General features: G+C 40.7%; 1 pseudogene; it reads left to right on the top strand.

Annotated features, from left to right (window-relative positions):
- Positions 1 to 4,975: 4,975 nt before the first annotated feature.
- On the top strand, positions 4,976 to 5,164 carry LOC143649379 (BBSome-interacting protein 1 pseudogene; annotated as a pseudogene).
- The last annotated feature ends 526 nt before the right edge of the window (positions 5,165 to 5,690 follow it).

The following is a 5,690-nucleotide window of genomic DNA, read 5'->3' as shown; positions in this document are numbered from 1 at the left end:
AGAGGGTAGTTTACAGACAGGCTCTCTCACAACAGTGAGACCTGACAGCAGGGCTAGGAGGGAAGGGACTTACCCAATCTGTGATGGATGTAGCAGTGGGTCAAGAGATCCCCTGTTGCTGGATATGTGGAGGAAAGGGGAGAGAGGAGGCTGGGTTGCCCCTGGCCAGGTGGGTGGCACTCACACCCTGCTCCCAGGTTTCGGCACCAGATGAAAGGTTTTGGAGATGAAAGAAAGAAAAAAAGGCAGACAAAGAAACTTAGAGTGAGGGGGTTTATTCCTGTGCTCCCGGGCGGAGCTCACAGAACCCAAGGTAGGGAGTGTTGAGTCTGCGCCTGGGTCTTGATGTGGGTGGTTTTTAAGCAAGGGGGTTAGGTGATGTTTTGCAAGGGTCTTATTGCAATGGTTCATCTCCTTGTTCCGGGAACTGCTTCTGCTTGCGTCCAGAAGGGGAGGCACATTTTGCACAGCTTGAGTCATGGTTACCTTCCCTGTTCTCCCGACCTAACAAACATAATCATACCTCTTAATTCCACAAAACTCTATAAGGTGCCAAAGACATCTTCACCCGAAATTCAACTTCCCCATGTGGAGAATTCCTGATATTCTTACAGGCAGTAGGGACAACCAAAGCAATTGGCAGCACCCTCAACCCTCAGCGCCCTCAAACCTGGGGGGTTGTTCATATGAAACTTATCCCTACAAAGGATAGGCTCAGCCTACTTAAAATTAGATCTAAGAGTTACCCCCAGAGAACCTCTTTGGTTGCTCAGATGTGGCTTCTCTTTCTCTCAGCCAACACGACAATTTGTTCTCAAGCAATACTGTTTGTTCAAACCATGACTTCTCAGTTTGAGTGCAGACTATAGATGGGCCCCTACAGCACTTGGCCTGATTCAGAGACCCACCTCTCAGAGCACAAAGGACACCTAGATGTCATCTAATCCATCCCTTCTCTGAAGCCTGGCTAGTTGGATAAAGAAACAAGACCCAAGCCCAGCATGTATCATCACCCTGCCTGCCCCCCTCTTTCTCTCTATGCCCTCTCATATTCCATCCTCCAGGCATGCTGAACTGTGGGCAGGGCCACAGAAGCATGACAACAGTCCTCTCAGTGGAGCAGATACAGGTTCTTCAGCCCAACCACCTAATGTCAAATCCTAGGTATGTAACCTTGGGCAAGTTATCAAACCTCTCTGTGCCTCAATTTCCACACACTAAAATTTGAATAATATTAGTACCTACATCATACCATATGAAAACCCATGGCAAGTGTATGCACAGTTCCTGGCACAGTTAGCTATCTGCTCTCACTTGAGAAGATCACATTTAAATAAATACCCAAAAGAAGTGAGGGAGGGTCTGTAAGGGCAAAGTTCATGGGAGGGAAGCAGATCTAGAAGTTTCCAGAAACAGATGCTGAAGGGCAGAGAGTAAAGGGGATCAGAGAATGAGTCAGAGGTAGGGATGGCAGGACCCCTTCTAGACTGTAGGAATGTTTCTGAGCAGAGGACTGACATGATCTTACATTTTAGTAAGAACACTCTGACTGCTCAATTGGGAGTAGAGTGAAAGGGACAAGGGCAGAAGCAGGGTGACTAATTAGGAGCTGTGGCATAATTCAAAGGAGAGATATGGGAGGTTTAGTCCATGCTGGTATCCTGGAGGTGATGCGAAGGAGTCATATCCTGGGTGTATTTTGATCATAGATAAGATTTTCTGACAGGTTGTGAAATATGAAATAGAGGAGTCAGGATGACTCTAAGATTTTTGGCTTGGACACTGAAAGAATGGCAGGAGAATGTCATCTACTGAAAAGAAGATATGGGAAAAGCAGAGTTGAGGGTTATGAAGCTTTGGAGGTCAATTTTGGATATAGGTTTGCAACTTCTACTAGCCATTCAAGTAGAGATGATAAATACATAGTTACATATAATATTTCACTTTGCATTTTCCTGATGGCTGGTGATGTTGAGTCCCTTTTCATGTGTTTACTTGTTACTCATTTCTCTTTGCTGATGCAATGTCAAATCATTTGCACATTTATTTATTTTTCTTTTTTTATTAATTAAAAAAATTAACAAACAAAACATTTAGAAATCATTCCATTCTACATATATAATCAGTAATTCTTAATATCATCACATAGTTGCATATTCATCATTTCTTAGTACACTTGCATCGATTTAGAAAAAGAAATAAAATGATAGTAGAGAAAAAAAAACAACTATACGTACCATACCCCTTACCCCTCGCTTTCATTTACCACTATTTCAAACTGGATTTATTTTAACATTTGTTCCCCCTATTATTTATTTTTATTCCATATGTTCTACTCTTCTGTTGATATAGTAGCTAAAAGGAACATCAGACATAAGGTTTTCACATTCACAGAGTCTCATTGTGAAAGCCATATCATTTTTCAATCGTCATCAAGAAACATGGCTACTGGAACACAGCACTACATTTTCAGGCAATTCCCTCCAGCCTCTCCACTACATCTTAAACAACAAGGTGATATCTACTTAATGCATAAGAATAACCTCCAGGATAACCTCTCGACTGTGTTTGGAATCTCTCAGCCATTGACACTTTGTCTCATTTTACTCTTCCCCCTTTTGGTCTAGAAGGTTCTCTCAGTCTCTTGATGTTAATTCTCAGTTCATTCTAGGGTTTTTCTCAGTCCTTTGATGCTGAGTCTCAGTTCATTCCAGGATCTTTGTCCCATGTTGCCAGGAAGGTCCACACCCCTGGGAGTCATGTCCCACGCAGGGGGGGGGGGGTGGTGAGACTGCTCATCATATTGGCTGGAGAGGGGCCACATCATTTGCACATTTCTTAATTGGGTTGTTTGCGTTCTTATTATTGAGTTTTGAAAGTTATGTACTCTGAATTCAAATCTTTTGTCAGATATTGATTTACAAATATTTTCCTGAGGTCCGTGATTTGTGTTTTCATTCTCTTAACAGTATATTGAAGGGAAGAAGTTTTTTTTTAATTTGATAATGTTCAGTTTATCAATTTGTTTTCTTTGTATGTTTTGGTGTTATATTTAGAAAGTCTTTGCCTAATTCAAGTCACTAAGACTTTTCTCCTATATTTTGTTCTAATAATTTCATGGTTTTACATTTAGGTATATAATCCATTTGTGTTAAATTTAATATCATTTAATTTAAAGTTCTTTTCTTTTATTATTTCTTGTAGGTAGATACCAATTGTTCAAGAACCATTTGTCAAAAAGACTAGCCTTTTGTGGTAATTAGGTTCAGTTGTCAACTTGGCCAGGTGAAGGTGCCTGGTTCTGTTGCTGTGAACATGAGCCAATGATATATGAACCTCATCTGTTGCTCATTACATCTGCAGTTGGCTAGGAGGCGTGCCTGCTACAATGAATGATGTTTGATTTAATTGGCTGAATGTTTAAATGAGAGAGCTCAATGTAGCACAGGCCAAGCAGCTCAGCACATTCATCTCAGCACTCACAGCTAAGCTCAGGCCTTTGGAGATGCAGAAAGGAATCACCCTGGGGAAAGCTGCTGGAACCCAGAGGCCTGGAGAGAAGGCCCACCGAGACCACACTGTGCCTTACTGGTTAAGAGAGAACCTCAGATGAAAGTTAGCTGCCTTTCCTCTGAAGAACTATATATTTTTGACTAAATAAATCCCCTTTTATTAAACACATCTCTGGTGTGTTGCATTCTGGCAGCTTTGGCAGACTAGAACACCTTTCTTCACTGAATAGCCTTTGCACCTTTGTGAAAAATTGTCAGTGGCATCACCAAGATGGCGTAGTGAGGTAATCTAGGGTTCTGTGCCACAAAGGAATTTTTAAACCACAAACAAGTCTGGCAGAACTATCTTTATCAGAGCTCCAGAAAACACTTAAAGAGGTGCAGTAGCTGGATGGGCACTGAGTCAAGAAAAAAAAATAACTTAAAAATGGTAAAAAGTACTTGTGATGCCTTTGATGGCCCTTCTACTGCCCCATCTCTGGCTCCATGTGGAGCCAGACATGCTCCCACTGGTGGTCCCTGGTCCCTGTCCAGAGGGAGCAAATAACACTTATGACACATCAGAATGTATGTATGTCTGTATCGGTCCATCTGGTGGCAGCCTGAAACACTGAACCAGGGCACTCATCTCAGGTTTGCTGTCCCCAAACTCATTCTGCATGCAGAAGCTGCTCATTGGGCAGCAAAAAGAGTGTAATGATCAAGTCACATCTGCCTAGGTCAAAAGGCTAATAGCTTTAAGACAAAAACAAAAACAAAAACAAAAAAACAGAGGATCCCATACCAGGAGGAAGAGGAATGGTCAAGTCTATAAATGGAGAAATTCTTAGGGCCACATGTGCATGCAGGGACAAGACGCAGATTCAGAAAAGGTCTGAGAAGACTCCCCACTTTTGCTTCAGTCTGTTCTCCAGGCTACTGTTAGGCTGGCTAAACTCTGAAGGAGGACAGTAGCCATCACTGAGTCAGTCGGCAAAGAACATGAAAAGTATTTTCTTTTTCTCTTTCTTTTTGTACTCAGTTTGTGGCATTCAAGGAAATCTCTGTCATAAATACTAACTGGATACAAACTTAAGGTATAGACACCCAAGTGACTAAATTCTAGAGTTAAGACCTTTAAAATATTAAAAATTACAATGTGCAACAAAATATTACAAGGTATACAAAACAACAACAACATCAACAACAAATACAAACAGGAAACAATGGCCCATCCAGAGAAGCAAGACGAAGATCAGAAACCACCAGCAAAGAAACACAGCCTTTGGGAATACCAAGGTTGGTTTTTTTTTTTTAACTGCTTTAAATAAGTTTAAGAACTAAAGGACAGATTTCCAATGGGGTCATGAGGAAGGTTGTAATAGTCTGTGCCGCAATCCTCCTTAAGAGGTGTCCATTCCCAACACATGGTACGAAGGAGCTGTATCCAATACTCCAAACTCACTGCATCCAACAATTCAGACATGGCAGAAGTGATGTTCCCAGAAGTTCTTCCAAAACAAGGGCAGTTGTCTGTGGAAGATGTAAGCACAATGGTGCTGTGTAAACCCCAACTTTTACCCTTGAAATCTCTGACTCTGGAAAAACTGGAGAAAATGCAGCAAGCTGCACAGGATACAATTTGCCAACAAGAAATGGCAGAGAAGGAATAACAGCAAATAACTGGCTGAATGATGATTTAGCACGTCCATGAACACCCCGCCAACTACTTAGTAACTAGAAAATAATGTGCATCTGTATGCGAAAATACTGCATATTGGTTTATTTGTTAATAAAACCAATAGTATTCATATAAATGATATAAAATATTGAAGACTGATGAAGCCTATATTGTGAATTTTAAAATGTTGGTTTCTGTTGAACACAAAACTTTCAACTAAATTTTATAGTTTGTTTACCCAAGTGTTTAGAATTGCAAATAATTATTCAACATTCCTACTGCTGTCAGTTTTATGGATAACATTCTTAGGCACAGTATCTAAGTGCAACTTTCTGTATACAGAGAATCGCTGCACCTCTATTAAAAACCTACAGTTGAAGATACATTCTAATCATGAATCAGGTGTTTATATTGGGCTTTTATGTTGCCTACCATAATATTTATGCATCGTATCATGTTTAAAGCTAACTTGCCTGACCAACTGATCCTAATCAATAGACAAAACTGTTTTCTTAAAC

The sequence above is a fragment of the Tamandua tetradactyla genome, chromosome 11 (assembly GCF_023851605.1).
Source record: "Tamandua tetradactyla isolate mTamTet1 chromosome 11, mTamTet1.pri, whole genome shotgun sequence".
NCBI classification, from domain to species: domain Eukaryota; kingdom Metazoa; phylum Chordata; class Mammalia; order Pilosa; family Myrmecophagidae; genus Tamandua; species Tamandua tetradactyla.
This window is presented reverse-complemented; position numbering and strand designations above follow the sequence as displayed.